Raw genomic sequence first — 21,168 nt, forward strand, 5'->3', positions numbered from 1 at the left:
CTCAGTCTATACCAGCACACACACACACACACACATGCACGCATATGTTACTGTGAATAAATGCACAAACTATACCAGCACACACACACACGCATGCACACACACCTGACTCTGACACAATGCAGAGTCTATACCAGCACATACAGACACACACAGGTCCAGCTCAGTGTGACTCAATGCATTATCCATACCAGCACATACACACATACACACACTCGGCTCATTGTGGCTCAACACAAAGTTTATATGTGCACACACACACACAAACCTGTGACTCAATGCTCAGCCTATACCAACACACACACACACACACATGCATGGCTCAGTGTGACTCAATGCACAGCATATACCAGACCACACAAACAAACACAGCTCACTGTGACTCAGTGCACAGCCTATACCAGCACACACGCACACAAACACACCTGACTGTGATTCCATGCACAGTCTATAAGTCGCACACACACACACACACACATGCAACTCACTGTGACTCAATGCTCAGGCTATACCTGAGCACTCCCAAACGGCTCACTATGAGTCAATGAGCAGCTTATGCCAGCACACACACATGGCTCACTGTGACTCAATGCAGAGTCTCTACCAGCACACACAGATGCAGACACACACACACACCCCATTGTGACTCAATGCACAGTCTATACCTGCATACACACACACACACACACACGGCTGATTGTGACTCAGTGCAGTCTATACCAGCACACAGAAACACAAAACACAGCTGACTGTGACTCAATGCACAGTCTATAAGCAGCACATACACACACGCACCTCACTGTGACTCAATGCTCAGACTATACCAGCACACACACACACAACTCACTGTGACTCAATGCAGGGTCTATACCAGCACACACACACACACACAGAGACACGGCTCAGTGTGATTCAATGCTCTTTCCATACCAGCAGATACACACACACAAACACAAACACATGCACACGTCTCACTGTGGCTCAATGCCCGGTCAATACCTGCACACACACACACACACACACATATTCACACCTCTGTGACTCAATGCATAGCCTATACCGGCACACACCCAGGCCTCACTGTGACTCAATGCTCAGCCTATACCAGCACACACACACACAGAAACACACACTCACAGCTCACGGTGACTCATTGCAGAGCCTATACCACAACACATACACACACACAAATACGCAGACACACACCTCACTGTGACTCAATGCTCAGCCTATACGAGCACAGACACACACACCTACTGTGACTCACTGCACAGTCTATACCAGCACAAACACACACACACATGGCTCACTGTGACTCAAGGCACAGCCTAAATTAACACCCGTGCACACACACACACACACACACACACTGCTCACTCTGATTCAATGCACCGTCCATACCTGCACACACATACAAACACACACAGACGGCTTACTGTGATTCAGTGCAAAGCCTATAACAGCACACAGACACACACAGTCACACACACATGTTTGTGACTCAATGCAGTCTATACCAGCACACACACTCACACAACTGACTGTGACTCAATACACAGTCTATACCAGCACATACACATACACACATACACGGCTCAGTGCAACTCAATGCACCATTCTTACTGGCACATACAAACACACATACACCTCACTGTGACTCAATGCACAGCCTGCACCAGCACACACACACACACACCTGTGACTCAACACGCAACCTGTACCACACACACACACCCACACATACCTGTGACTCAATGCGCAGCATATACCAGCACACACACACACACACACACTTCACTGTGACTCTATGGTCTGCCTATAGCAGCACACACAGACACACAACCCTCACTGTGACTCATTACACAACCTATACCAGCGTGCTGACACACACACCCTCACGGCATTGTGACTCAATGCACTATGTATACCAGCACACATGCACACACACACACCTCACTGTGACACAATGCACAGCCTGTACCAGCACACACATATACACACACGGCTCACTGTGACTCAATGCACCATCCATACATGACACACACACACATAAAAAAAGACACAGACGGCTCACTGTGATTTAGGGCAAAACCTTTAACAGCACAGAGACACAGACACTCACACACACAGCTGTGTTGTAATGCACAGTCTATACCAGCACACACACACAGACTATAACTCAATACACAGTCTACGCCAGCACATATACACACTCACACGGTTCAGTGTAACTCAATGCACCAGCCATACCAGTACATACACACACACACACATACCTCAGTGTGACTCAATGCTCAGACTACACCAGCACACAGACACACGGCTCACTGTGACTCAATGCACAGCCTATGCCTTCTAACACATATGGCTCACTGTGACTCAATGAAGAGTCTATACCAACACACACACTCACCTCACTGTGTTTCAATGTGCAGACTGCAACCGCACACACACACACACACACCTATGACTCAATGCGCAGCCTATACCAGCACACACGCACACACACCTCACTGTGACTCAATGGTCAGCATATAGCAGCACACACAGATACACACAACTCTCACTGTGACTCAATGCACAGCCTATACCAGCGTGCAGACACACACACATGGCACTCTGACTCAATGCACTATCTATACAAGCACACTCGCACACACACCTCAGTGTGACTCAATGCAAAGCCTGTAACAGTACACACACATACATACACACACACAGACACACACAAAGCTGTGACTCAATGCACACCCTAAACCAGCACATACACACACCCTAATATAACTCAATGCACAGCCTATACCAGCACACACACACACACGCACAGATACAGGGCTCACTGTGACTTGATACACAGACTATACCAGAACACACACAAACACAAACACGCACTCACACATGGCTCACTGTGACACAATGAATCACCTATACCCGCACACAGAAACACACACTGCTCACTGTGATTCAATGAACCATCCATATCGGCACACACATACAAACACACACAGAAGGCTCACTGTGACTCAGTGCAAAGCCTATAACAGCACACAGACACACACACTCACACACACACAACTGTGACTCATTGCACAGTCTATACCAGCACACACACACACACACACACACACACCTGACTGTGACTCAACACACAGTCTATACACGGCTCAGTGCAACTCAATGTACCGTCCATACCAGCACATACAAACAAACACACACCTCACTGTGACTGAATGAGAAGCCTATACCAGCACACACACACACACACACACACATCACTGTGACACAATGGTCAGCCTATAGTAGCACACACAGACACACACACCCCTCACTGTGACTCAATACACAGCCTATACTAGCTTACAGACACACACACACACACGGCACGGTGACTCAATGCACTATCTATACCAGCACCCATGCACATACACACACCTCAGTGTGACTCAATGCATAGCCTGTACCAGCACACACACACACACACACGGCAAACTGTGACTCAATGCACCGTCCATAACTGCACACACACACATAAAAACACACAAAGACGTCTCACTGTGATTCAGGGCAAAGCTTATAACAGCACACAGACACACACACTCACACACACACAGCTGTGACTCAATGCACATTCTATAGCAGCACATACACACACACACACGGCTCAGAGTAACTTAATGCACCATCCATACCAGCACATACACATACACACACACAACTCAGTGTGACTCAATGCTCAGACTATACCAGCACACAGACACACGGCTCACTGTGACTCAATGCACAGCCTATGCCATCACACACACGGCTCACTCTGACTCAATGAAGAGTATATACTGACACACACACACACACCTTAATGTGCATCACTGAACAGCCTGCACCAGCACACACACACACACACCTGTGACTCTATGCCAAGCCTGTACCAGCACACACACACACCCCCATCACTGTGACTTAACGGTCAGCCTATAGCAGCACACACAGACACACACACCCCTCACTCTGACTCAATACACAGCCTATACCAGCGTGCAGACACACACACACACGGCACTGTGACTCAATGCACTATCTATACCAGCACACCCGCACACACACCTCAGTGTGACTCAATGCACAGCCTGTACAAACACACACGGGTAACTGTGACTCAGTGCACAGTCTATACCAGCACACACACACACACACACAAGAACAGCTCACTGCGACTGAATGTGCAGCCTATGCAAGCACACACATATGGCTCACTGTCACTCAATGCAGATTCTACACCAGGACACAGAAACACACACACACACACACAAACATGGCTAAACACTGACTCCATGAACATTCTATACAAGCACACACACACACCCCAATGTGACTTAATGCACAGTCTATACCTGTGTACACACACACACACGGCTGAGTGTGATTCAATGCAGTCTATACCAGCACACAGAACCACAAAACACACCTGACTGTGACTCAATGCACAGTCTATAAGCAACACATACACACATGCACCTGACTGTGACTCAATGCTCAGAATATACCAGCACACACACACACGGTTCACTGTGACTCAATGCAGGGTCTATACCAGCACACACACACACACACACACACACACACACACATCGCTGACTGTGACTCAATGCACCACCCGTACCTGCACACACACACACACACACACAGGTCAATGTGACTCAGTCCACAGCCTATACCAGCACTCACACACACACACCTCACTGTGACTCAATACACAGTCTATGCCATCATGCACACACACACACACGGCACACTGTGACTCCATGCACAGTCTATACCAGCACACAGACACAGACAAACACACCTGACTGTGACTCAATTCAGGGTCTATACCAGCACACACACAGTCACACACATGGCTGTGAGTCAATGCACAGTCTATACCAGCACAAACACACACGGGTTACTGTGACTCAATGCACAGCCTATATCAGCACACACACACACACATGAATCACTGTGACTCAATGCACAGATTCTTATGGCACACACACACACAAACACACGCACCTCACTGTGGCTCAATGCTCAGCCTATACCAGCACACACATACACAAACACTCCTAACTGTGACCGAATGCACAGCCTATACCAGCGTGCACAAACACACACACGGGTGACTGTGACTCAATGCATCCTCCATACCTGCACACACACACACACACACGAGGGACTGTGAGTAAGTGCACAGCCTATACCAGCACACACACACACACACCCACAGACACTCAAGAAAAGCTCACTGAGACTTAATGCACAGTCTATACCAGCACACACACGGCTCCCTGTGACTCAGGGTAAAATCTATACCAGCACACACACACACACACACACACACACCCATAGCTCATTGTGACTCAATGCAAAGCATATACCAGCAGATGCACACACACATTCACCTCATTCTGACTCAAAGTCAGCCTATACCAGTGCACACACACACACATACACACACATGACTGACTGAGACTCAATGTACAGTCTATTCCAGCACACACACACACACACAAACACCTGTGACTCAATGCACAGTCTATACCAGTACACACTCACACACACACACACATGCACACATCTCAATGTGGCTCAATGCCCAGTCAATACCTGCACACACACACACACACACATCTGTAACTCAATGCACAGCCTATACCGGCACACAGACATGCCTCACTGTGACTCAATGCTCAGCCTATACCAGCACACACACACACTCAAACACACACTCACAGCTCATGGAGACTCACTGCAGAGCCTATAGCACAACACATACACACACACACATACACAGACACACACCTCACTGTGACTCAATGCTCAGCCTATACCAGCGCACACAAACACACACAGCTCACTGTGACTCAATGCATAGCCTATACCAGCACAGACACACAAACAGCTACTGTGACTCAATGCACAGCCTACACCAATACAAACACACGCACACATACATGGCTCAATGTGACTCCGTGCACAGTCTATACCAGCAGAAACACAAAGACATGGCTCACTGTGACTCAAAGCATAGCCTAAATTCGCACCCGTGCACACACACACACACACACTGTTCACTGTGATTCAATGCACCATCCTTACTTGCACACACATACAAACACACACAGACGGCTCACTCTGATTCAGTGCAAAGCCTATACGAGCACACACACACACACAACTGACTGTGACTCAATACAGAGTCTATACCAGCACATACACACACACACACACCTCACTGTGACTCAATGCACAGCCTGCACCAGCACACACACACACACATATACCTGTGACTCAATGCACAACATATACCAGCACACACACACACTCCCCTCACTGTGACTCAATACACACCCTAAACCAGCGTGCAGATACACACACACACGGCACTGTGACTCAATGCACTATCTATACCAGCACACCTGCACACACCCACACATCAGTGTGACTCAATGCATGGCATGTACACACACACACGGGTGACTGTGACTCAGTGCAGAGCTTATACCAGCACACACACACACACACACACAAGAACAGCTCACTGCAACTCAATGCACAGCCTATGCCAGCACACACACGGCTCACTGTCACTCACTACAGATTCTATACCAGGACACACAAACACACACACACACACACACACATGGCTAACTGTGACTCCATGAACATTCTATACAAGCACACACTCACACACACACACACCTCACTGTGACTCAATGTGCAGCCTATCCCAGCACATACACACACACACCCCATCACTCAATGCACAGCCAATAGCAGCACAAACACACACAAATACATGACTCACTGTGACTCTTTTCACATCCGATACCTGAACACACACTCACACACAAACCTCACTGTGACTCAATGCACTGCCTATACCAGCACACACACATAGCTCACTTTGACTCAATGCTCAGTCTATACCAGCACACACACACACACACACATGCACGCATATGTTACTGTGAATAAATGCACAAACTATACCAGCACACACACACACGCATGCACACACACCTGACTCTGACACAATGCAGAGTCTATACCAGCACATACAGACACACACAGGTCCAGCTCAGTGTGACTCAATGCATTATCCATACCAGCACATACACACATACACACACTCGGCTCATTGTGGCTCAACACAAAGTTTATATGTGCACACACACACACAAACCTGTGACTCACTGCTCAGCCTATACCAACACACACACACACACACATGCATGGCTCAGTGTGACTCAATGCACAGCGTATACCAGACCACACAAACAAACACAGCTCACTGTGACTCAGTGCACAGCCTATACCAGCACACACGCACACAAACACACCTGACTGTGATTCCATGCACAGTCTATAAGTCGCACACACACACACACACACATGCAACTCACTGTGACTCAATGCTCAGGCTATACCTGAGCACTCCCAAACGGCTCACTATGAGTCAATGAGCAGCTTATGCCAGCACACACACATGGCTCACTGTGACTCAATGCAGAGTCTCTACCAGCACACACACATGCACAAACACACACACACACCCCCCACTGTGACTCAATGCACAGTCTATACCTGCATGCACACACACACACACACACACATGGCTGATTGTGACTCAGTGCAGTCTATACCAGCACACAGAAACACAAAACACAGCTGACTGTGACTCAGTGCACAGTCTGTAAGCAGCACATACACACACGCACCTCACTGTGACTCAATGCTCAGACTATACCAGCACACACACACACAGCTCACTGTGACTCAGTGCAGGGTCTATACCAGCACACACACACACACACACAGAGACAGGGCTCAGTGTGATTCAATGCTCTTTCCATACCAGCAGATACACACACACAAACACAAACACATGCACACGTCTCACTGTGGCTCAATGCCCGGTCAATACCTGCACACACACACACACACACACACATATTCACACCTCTGTGACTCAATGCATAGCCTATACCGGCACACACCCAGGCCTCACTGTGACTCAATGCTCAGCCTATACCAGCACACACACACACAGAAACACACACTCACAGCTCACGGTGACTCATTGCAGAGCCTATACCACAACACATACACACACACAAATACGCTGACACACACCTCACTGTGACTCAATGCTCAGCCTATACGAGCACAGACACACACACCTACTGTGACTCACTGCACAGTCTATACCAGCACAAACACACACACACATGGCTCACTGTGACTCAAGGCACAGCCTAAATTAACACCCGTGCACACACACACACACACACACACACACTGCTCACTCTGATTCAATGCACCGTCCATACCTGCACACACATACAAACACACACAGACGGCTTACTGTGATTCAGTGCAAAGCCTATAACAGCACACAGACACACACACTCACACACACATGGTTGTGACTCAATGCAGTCTATACCAGCACACACACTCACACAACTGACTGTGACTCAATACACAGTCTATACCAGCACATACACATACACACATACACGGCTCAGTGCAACTCAATGCACCATTCTTAATGGCACATACAAACACACATACACCTCACTGTGACTCAATGCACAGCCTGCACCAGCACACACACACACACACCTGTGACTCAACACGCAACCTGTACCACACACACACACCCACACATACCTGTGACTCAATGCGCAGCATATACCAGCACACACACACACACACACACTTCACTGTGACTCTATGGTCTGCCTATAGCAGCACACACAGACACACAACCCTCACTGTGACTCATTACACAACCTATGCCAGCGTGCTGACACACACACCCACACGGCATTGTGACTCAATGCACTATGTATACCAGCACACATGCACACACACACACCTCACTGTGACACAATGCACAGCCTGTACCAGCACACACATATACACACACGGCTCACTGTGACTCAATGCACCATCCATACATGACACACACACACATAAAAACAGACACAGACGGCTCACTGTGATTTAGGGCAAAACCTTTAACAGCACAGAGACACAGACACTCACACACACAGCTGTGTTGCAATGCACAGTCTATACCAGCACAAACACACAGACTATAACTCAATACACAGTCTACGCCAGCACATATACACACTCACACGGTTCAGTGTAACTCAATGCACCATCCATACCAGTACATACACACACACACACATACCTCAGTGTGACTCAATGCTCAGACTATACCAGCACACAGACACACGGCTCACTGTGACTCAATGCACAGCCTATGCCTTCTAACACATATGGCTCACTGTGACTCAATGAAGAGTCTATACCAACACACACACTCACCTCACTGTGTTTCAATGTGCAGACTGCAACTGCACACACACACACACACCTATGACTCAATGCGCAGCCTATACCAGCACACACGCACACACACCTCATTGTGACTCAATGGTCAGCATATAGCAGCACACACAGACACACACACCTCTCACTGTGACTCAATGCACAGCCTATACCAGCGTGCAGACACACACACATGGCACTCTGACTCAATGCACTATCTATACAAGCACACTCGCACACACACCTCAGTGTGACTCAATGCAAAGCCTGTAACAGTACACACACATACATACACACACACAGACACACACAAAGCTGTGACTCAATGCACACCCTAAACCAGCACATACACACACCCTAATATAACTCAATGCACAGCCTATACCAGCACACACACACACACGCACAGATACAGGGCTCACTGTGACTTGATACACAGCCTATACCAGAACACACACAAACACAAACACGCACTCACACATGGCTCACTGTGACACAACGAATCACCTATACCAGCACACAGACACACACACTGCTCACTGTGATTCAATGAACCATCCATATCTGCACACACATACAAACACACACAGAAGGCTCACTGTGACTCAGTGCAAAGCCTATAACAGCACAAAGACACACACACTAACACACACACAACTGTGATTCATTGCACAGTCTATACCAGCACACACACACACACACACACACACACCTGACTGTGACTCAACACACAGTCTATACACGGCTCAGTGCAACTCAATGTACCGTCCATACCAGCACATACAAACACACACACACCTCACTGTGACTGAATGGGCAGCCTATACCAGCACACACACACACACACACACACACATCACTGTGACACAATGGTCAGCCTATAGTAGCACACACAGACACACACACCCCTCACTGTGACTCAATACACAGCCTATACCAGCTTACAGACACACACACACACACGGCACGGTGACTCAATGCACTATCTATACCAGCACACATGCACATACACACACCTCAGTGTGACTCAATGCATAGCCTGTACCAGCACACACACACACACACACGGCAAACTGTGACTCAATGCACCGTCCATAACTGCACACACACACATAAAAACACACAAAGACGTCTCACTGTGATTCAGGGCAAAGCTTATAACAGCACACAGACACACACACTCACACACACACAGCTGTGACTCAATGCACATTCTATAGCAGCACATACACACACACACACGGCTCAGAGTAACTTAATGCACCATCCATACCAGCACATACACATACACACACACAACTCAGTGTGACTCAATGCTCAGACTATACCAGCACACAGACACACGGCTCACTGTGACTCAATGCACAGCCTATGCCATCACACACACGGCTCACTCTGACTCAATGAAGAGTCTATACTGACACACACACACACACCTTACTGTGCATCACTGAACAGCCTGCACCAGCACACACACACACACACCTGTGACTCAATGCCAAGCCTGTACCAGCACACACACACACCCCCATCACTGTGACTTAACGGTCAGCCTATAGCAGCACACACAGACACACACACCCCTCACTCTGACTCAATACCCAGCCTATACCAGCGTGCAGACACACACACACACACATGGCACTGTGACTCAATGCACTATCTATACCAGCACACCCGCACACACACCTCAGTGTGACTCAATGCACAGCCTGTACAAACACACACGGGTGACTGTGACTCATTGCACAGTCTATACCAGCACACACACACACACACACACAAGAACAGCTCACTGCGACTGAATGTGCAGCCTATGCAAGCACACACATATGGCTCACTGTCACTCAATGCAGATTCTACACCAGGACACACAAACACACACACACACACACAAACATGGCTAAACACTGACTCCATGAACATTCTATACAAGCACACACACACACCCCAATGTGACTTAATGCACAGTCTATACCTGTGTACACACACACACACGGCTGAGTGTGATTCAATGCAGTCTATACCAGCACACAGAACCACAAAACACACCTGACTGTGACTCAATGCACAGTCTATAAGCAACACATACACACATGCACCTGACTGTGACTCAATGCTCAGAATATACCAGCACACACACACACGGTTCACTGTGACTCAATGCAGGGTCTATACCAGCACACACACACACACACACACACACATCGCTGACTGTGACTCAATGCACCACCCGTACCTGCACACACACACACACACACAGGTCAATGTGACTCAGTCCACAGCCTATACCAGCACTCACACACACACACCTCACTGTGACTCAATACACAGTCTATACCATCATGCACACACACACACACGGCACACTGTGACTCCATGCACAGTCTATACCAGCACACAGACACAGACAAACACACCTGACTGTGACTCAATTCAGGGTCTATACCAGCACACACACAGTCACACACATGGCTGTGAGTCAATGCACAGTCTATACCAGCACAAACACACACGGGTTACTGTGACTCAATGCACAGCCTATACCAGCACACACACATGCACACACACACACATGAATCACTGTGACTCAATGCACAGATTCTTATGGCACACACACACACAAACACACGCACCTCACTGTGGCTCAATGCTCAGCCTATACCAGCACACACATACACAAACACTCCTAACTGTGACCGAATGCACAGCCTATACCAGCGTGCACAAACACACACACGGGTGACTGTGACTCAATGCATCCTCCATACCTGCACACACACACACACACACGAGGGACTGTGAGTAAGTGCACAGCCTATACCAGCACACACACACACACACCCACAGACACTCAAGAAAAGCTCACTGAGACTTAATGCACAGTCTATACCAGCACACACACGGCTCCCTGTGACTCAGGGTAAAATCTATACCAGCACACACACACACACACACACACACACCCATAGCTCATTGTGACTCAATGCAAAGCATATACCAGCAGATGCACACACACATTCACCTCATTCTGACTCAAAGTCAGCCTATACCAGTGCACACACACACACATACACACACATGACTGACTGAGACTCAATGTACAGTCTATTCCAGCACACACACACACACACAAACACCTGTGACTCAATGCACAGTCTATACCAGTACACACTCACACACACACACACATGCACACATCTCAATGTGGCTCAATGCCCAGTCAATACCTGCACACACACACACACACACATCTGTAACTCAATGCACAGCCTATACCGGCACACAGACATGCCTCACTGTGACTCAATGCTCAGCCTATACCAGCACACACACACACTCAAACACACACTCACAGCTCATGGAGACTCACTGCAGAGCCTATAGCACAACACATACACACACACACATACACAGACACACACCTCACTGTGACTCAATGCTCAGCCTATACCAGCGCACACAAACACACACAGCTCACTGTGACTCAATGCATAGCCTATACCAGCACAGACACACAAACAGCTACTGTGACTCAATGCACAGCCTACACCAATACAAACACACGCACACATACATGGCTCAATGTGACTCCGTGCACAGTCTATACCAGCAGAAACACAAAGACATGGCTCACTGTGACTCAAAGCATAGCCTAAATTCGCACCCGTGCACACACACACACACACTGTTCACTGTGATTCAATGCACCATCCTTACTTGCACACACATACAAACACACACAGACGGCTCACTCTGATTCAGTGCAAAGCCTATACGAGCACACACACACACACAACTGACTGTGACTCAATACAGAGTCTATACCAGCACATACACACACACACACACCTCACTGTGACTCAATGCACAGCCTGCACCAGCACACACACACACACATATACCTGTGACTCAATGCACAACATATACCAGCACACACACACACTCCCCTCACTGTGACTCAATACACACCCTAAACCAGCGTGCAGATACACACACACACGGCACTGTGACTCAATGCACTATCTATACCAGCACACCTGCACACACCCACACATCAGTGTGACTCAATGCATGGCATGTACACACACACACGGGTGACTGTGACTCAGTGCAGAGCTTATACCAGCACACACACACACACACACACACAAGAACAGCTCACTGCAACTCAATGCACAGCCTATGCCAGCACACACACGGCTCACTGTCACTCACTACAGATTCTATACCAGGACACACAAACACACACACACACACACACACATGGCTAACTGTGACTCCATGAACATTCTATACAAGCACACACTCACACACACACACACCTCACTGTGACTCAATGTGCAGCCTATCCCAGCACATACACACACACACCCCATCACTCAATGCACAGCCAATAGCAGCACAAACACACACAAATACATGACTCACTGTGACTCTTTTCACATCCGATACCTGAACACACACTCACACACAAACCTCACTGTGACTCAATGCACTGCCTATACCAGCACACACACATAGCTCACTTTGACTCAATGCTCAGTCTATACCAGCACACACACACACACACACATGCACGCATATGTTACTGTGAATAAATGCACAAACTATACCAGCACACACACACACGCATGCACACACACCTGACTCTGACACAATGCAGAGTCTATACCAGCACATACAGACACACACAGGTCCAGCTCAGTGTGACTCAATGCATTATCCATACCAGCACATACACACATACACACACTCGGCTCATTGTGGCTCAACACAAAGTTTATATGTGCACACACACACACAAACCTGTGACTCACTGCTCAGCCTATACCAACACACACACACACACACATGCATGGCTCAGTGTGACTCAATGCACAGCATATACCAGACCACACAAACAAACACAGCTCACTGTGACTCAGTGCACAGCCTATACCAGCACACACGCACACAAACACACCTGACTGTGATTCCATGCACAGTCTATAAGTCGCACACACACACACACACACATGCAACTCACTGTGACTCAATGCTCAGGCTATACCTGAGCACTCCCAAACGGCTCACTATGAGTCAATGAGCAGCTTATGCCAGCACACACACATGGCTCACTGTGACTCAATGCAGAGTCTCTACCAGCACACACACATGCACAAACACACACACACACCCCCCACTGTGACTCAATGCACAGTCTATACCTGCATGCACACACACACACACACACACATGGCTGATTGTGACTCAGTGCAGTCTATACCAGCACACAGAAACACAAAACACAGCTGACTGTGACTCAGTGCACAGTCTGTAAGCAGCACATACACACACGCACCTCACTGTGACTCAATGCTCAGACTATACCAGCACACACACACACAGCTCACTGTGACTCAGTGCAGGGTCTATACCAGCACACACACACACACACACAGAGACAAGGCTCAGTGTGATTCAATGCTCTTTCCATACCAGCAGATACACACACACAAACACAAACACATGCACACGTCTCACTGTGGCTCAATGCCCGGTCAATACCTGCACACACACACACACACACACACATATTCACACCTCTGTGACTCAATGCATAGCCTATACCGGCACACACCCAGGCCTCACTGTGACTCAATGCTCAGCCTATACCAGCACACACACACACAGAAACACACACTCACAGCTCACGGTGACTCATTGCAGAGCCTATACCACAACACATACACACACACAAATACGCTGACACACACCTCACTGTGACTCAATGCTCAGCCTATACGAGCACAGACACACACACCTACTGTGACTCACTGCACAGTCTATACCAGCACAAACACACACACACATGGCTCACTGTGACTCAAGGCACAGCCTAAATTAACACCCGTGCACACACACACACACACACACACACACTGCTCACTCTGATTCAATGCACCGTCCATACCTGCACACACATACAAACACACACAGACGGCTTACTGTGATTCAGTGCAAAGCCTATAACAGCACACAGACACACACACTCACACACACATGGTTGTGACTCAATGCAGTCTATACCAGCACACACACTCACAAAACTGACTGTGACTCAATACACAGTCTATACCAGCACATACACATACACACATACACGGCTCAGTGCAACTCAATGCACCATTCTTAATGGCACATACAAACACACATACACCTCACTGTGACTCAATGCACAGCCTGCACCAGCACACACACACACACACCTGTGACTCAACACGCAACCTGTACCACACACACACACCCACACATACCTGTGACTCAATGCGCAGCATATACCAGCACACACACACACACACACACTTCACTGTGACTCTATGGTCTGCCTATAGCAGCACACACAGACACACAACCCTCACTGTGACTCATTACACAACCTATGCCAGCGTGCTGACACACACACCCACACGGCATTGTGACTCAATGCACTATGTATACCAGCACACATGCACACACACACACCTCACTGTGACACAATGCACAGCCTGTACCAGCACACACATATACACACACGGCTCACTGTGACTCAATGCACCATCCATACATGACACACACACACATAAAAACAGACACAGACGGCTCACTGTGATTTAGGGCAAAACCTTTAACAGCACAGAGACACAGACACTCACACACACAGCTGTGTTGCAATGCACAGTCTATACCAGCACACACACACAGACTATAACTCAATACACAGTCTACGCCAGCACATATACACACTCACACGGTTCAGTGTAACTCAATGCACCATCCATACCAGTACATACACACACACACACATACCTCAGTGTGACTCAATGCTCAGACTATACCAGCACACAGACACACGGCTCACTGTGACTCAATGCACAGCCTATGCCTTCTAACACATATGGCTCACTGTGACTCAATGAAGAGTCTATACCAACACACACACTCACCTCACTGTGTTTCAATGTGCAGACTGCAACTGCACACACACACACACACCTATGACTCAATGCGCAGCCTATACCAGCACACACGCACACACACCTCATTGTGACTCAATGGTCAGCATATAGCAGCACACACAGACACACACACCTCTCACTGTGACTCAATGCACAGCCTATACCAGCGTGCAGACACACACACATGGCACTCTGACTCAATGCACTATCTATACAAGCACACTCGCACACATACCTCAGTGTGACTCAATGCAAAGCCTGTAACAGTACACACACATACATACACACACACAGACACACACAAAGCTGTGACTCAATGCACACCCTAAACCAGCACATACACACACCCTAATATAACTCAATGCACAGCCTATACCAGCACACACACACACACGCACAGATACAGGGCTCACTGTGACTTGATACACAGCCTATACCAGAACACACACAAACACAAACACGCACTCACACATGGCTCACTGTGACACAACGAATCACCTATACCAGCACACAGACACACACACTGCTCACTGTGATTCAATGAACCATCCATATCTGCACACACATACAAACACACACAGAAGGCTCACTGTGACTCAGTGCAAAGCCTATAACAGCACAAAGACACACACACTCACACACACACAACTGTGATTCATTGCACAGTCTATACCAGCACACACACAGACACACACACACACACCTGACTGTGACTCAACACACAGTCTATACACGGCTCAGTGCAACTCAATGTACCGTCCATACCAGCACATACAAACACACACACACCTCACTGTGACTGAATGAGCAGCCTATACCAGCACACACACACACACACACACACACACATCACTGTGACACAATGGTCAGCCTATAGTAGCACACACAGACACACACACCCCTCACTGTGAGTCAATACACAGCCTATACCAGCTTACAGACACACACACACACACACGGCACGGTGACTCAATGCACTATCTATACCAGCACACATGCACATACACACACCTCAGTGTGACTCAATGCATAGCCTGTACCAGCACACACACACACACACACGGCAAACTGTGACTCAATGCACCGTCCATAACTGCACACACACACATAAAAACACACAAAGACGTCTCACTGTGATTCAGGGCAAAGCTTATAACAGCACACAGACACACACACTCACACACACACAGCTGTGACTCAATGCACATTCTATAGCAGCACATACACACACACACACGGCTCAGAGTAACTTAATGCACCATCCATACCAGCACATACACATACACACACACAACTCAGTGTGACTCAATGCTCAGACTATACCAGCACACAGACACACGGCTCACTGTGACTCAATGCACAGCCTATGCCATCACACACACGGCTCACTCTGACTCAATGAAGAGTCTATACTGACACACACACACACACCTTACTGTGCATCACTGAACAGCCTGCACCAGCACACACACACACACACCTGTGACTCAATGCCAAGCCTGTACCAGCACACACACACACCCCCATCACTGTGACTTAACGGTCAGCCTATAGCAGCACACACAGACACACACACCCCTCACTCTGACTCAATACACAGCCTATACCAGCGTGCAGACACACACACACACACATGGCACTGTGACTCAATGCACTATCTATACCAGCACACCCGCACACACACCTCAGTGTGACTCAATGCACAGCCTGTACAAACACACACGGGTGACTGTGACTCAGTGCACAGTCTATACCAGCACACACACACACACACACACAAGAACAGCTCACTGCGACTGAATGTGCAGCCTATGCAAGCACACACATATGGCTCACTGTCACTCAATGCAGATTCTACACCAGGACACACAAACACACACACACACACACAAACATGGCTAAACACTGACTCCATGAACATTCTATACAAGCACACACACACACCCCAATGTGACTTAATGCACAGTCTATACCTGTGTACACACACACACACGGCTGAGTGTGATTCAATGCAGTCTATACCAGCACACAGAACCACAAAACACACCTGACTGTGACCCAATGCACAGTCTATAAGCAACACATACACACATGCACCTGACTGTGACTCAATGCTCAGAATATACCAGCACACACACACACGGTTCACTGTAACTCAATGCAGGGTCTATACCAGCACACACACACACACACACACACACATCGCTGACTGTGGCTCAATGCACCACCCGTACCTGCACACACACACACACACACAGGTCAATGTGACTCAGTCCACAGCCTATACCAGCACTCACACACACACACCTCACTGTGACTCAATACACAGTCTATACCATCATGCACACACACACACACGGCACACTGTGACTCCATGCACAGTCTATACCAGCACACAGACACAGACAAACACACCTGACTGTGACTCAATTCAGGGTCTATACCAGCACACACACAGTCACACACATGGCTGTGAGTCAATGCACAGTCTATACCAGCACAAACACACACGGGTTACTGTGACTCAATGCACAGCCTATACCAGCACACACACATGCACACACACACACATGAATCACTGTGACTCAATGCACAGATTCTTATGGCACACACACACACAAACACACGCACCTCACTGTGGCTCAATGCTCAGCCTATACCAGCACACACATACACAAACACTCCTAACTGTGACCGAATGCACAGCCTATACCAGCGTGCACAAACACACACACGGGTGACTGTGACTCAATGCATCCTCCATACCTGCACACACACACACACACACGAGGGACTGTGAGTAAGTGCACAGCCTATACCAGCACACACACACACACACACCCACAGACACTCAAGAAAAGCTCACTGAGACTTAATGCACAGTCTATACCAGCACACACACGGCTCCCTGTGACTCAGGGTAAAATCTATACCAGCACACACACACACACACACACACACCCATAGCTCATTGTGACTCAATGCAAAGCATATACCAGCAGATGCACACACACATTCACCTCATTCTGACTCAAAGTCAGCCTATACCAGTGCACACACACACACATACACACACATGACTGACTGAGACTCAATGTACAGTCTATTCCAGCACACACTCACACACACACACACATGCACACATCTCAATGTGGCTCAATGCCCAGTCAATACCTGCACACACACACACACACACATCTGTAACTCAATGCACAGCCTATACCGGCACACAGACATGCCTCACTGTGACTCAATGCTCAGCCTATACCAGCACACACACACACTCAAACACACACTCACAGCTCATGGAGACTCACTGCAGAGCCTATACCACAACACATACACACACACACATACACAGACACACAGCTCACTGTGACTCAATGCATAGCCTATACCAGCACAGACACACAAACAGCTACTGTGACTCAATGCACAGCCTACACCAAGACAAACACACGCACACATACATGGCTCAATGTGACTCCGTGCACAGTCTATACCAGCAGAAACACACAGACATGGCTCACTGTGACTCAAAGCATAGCCTAAATTAGCACCCGTGCACACACACACACACACACACACTGTTCACTGTGATTCAATGCACCATCCTTACTTGCACACACATACAAACACACACAGACGGCTCACTCTGATTCAGTGCAAAGCCTATACGAGCACACACACACACACAACTGACTGTGACTCAATACAGAGTCTATACCAGCACATACACACACACACACACCTCACTGTGACTCAATGCACAGCCTGCACCAGCACACACACACACACATATACCTGTGACTCAATGCACAACATATACCAGCACACACACACACTCCCCTCACTGTGACTCAATACACACCCTAAACCAGCGTGCAGATACACACACACACGGCACTGTGACTCAATGCACTATCTATACCAGCACACCTGCACACACCCACACATCAGTGTGACTCAATGCATGGCATGTACACACACACACGGGTGACTGTGACTCAGTGCAGAGCTTATACCAGCACACACACACACACACACACAAGAACAGCTCACTGCAACTCAATGCACAGCCTATGCCAGCACACACACATGGCTCACTGTCACTCACTACAGATTCTATACCAGGACACACAAACACACACACACACACACACACATGGCTAACTGTGACTCCATGAACATTCTATACAAGCACACACTCACACACACACACACCTCACTGTGACTCAATGTGCAGCCTATCCCAGCACATACACACACACACCCCATCACTCAATGCACAGCCAATAGCAGCACAAACACACACAAATACATGACTCACTGTGACTCTTTTCACATCTGATACCTGAACACACACTCACACACAAACCTCACTGTGACTCAATGCACTGCCTATACCAGCACACACACATAGCTCACTTTGACTCAATGCTCAGTCTATACCAGCACACACACACACACACACATGCACGCATATGTTACTGTGAATAAATGCACAAACTATACCAGCACACACACACACGCATGCACACACACCTGACTCTGACACAATGCAGAGTCTATACCAGCACATACAGACACACACAGGTCCAGCTCAGTGTGACTCAATGCATTATCCATACCAGCACATACACACATACACACACTCGGCTCATTGTGGCTCAACACAAAGTTTATATGTGCACACACACACACAAACCTGTGACTCAATGCTCAGCCTATACCAACACACACACACACACATGCATGGCTCAGTGTGACTCAATGCACAGCATATACCAGACCACACAAACAAACA

Source organism: Balaenoptera physalus, assembly GCF_965194825.1.
Source record: "Balaenoptera physalus genome assembly, chromosome: Y".
Taxonomy (NCBI): Eukaryota; Metazoa; Chordata; class Mammalia; order Artiodactyla; family Balaenopteridae; genus Balaenoptera; species Balaenoptera physalus.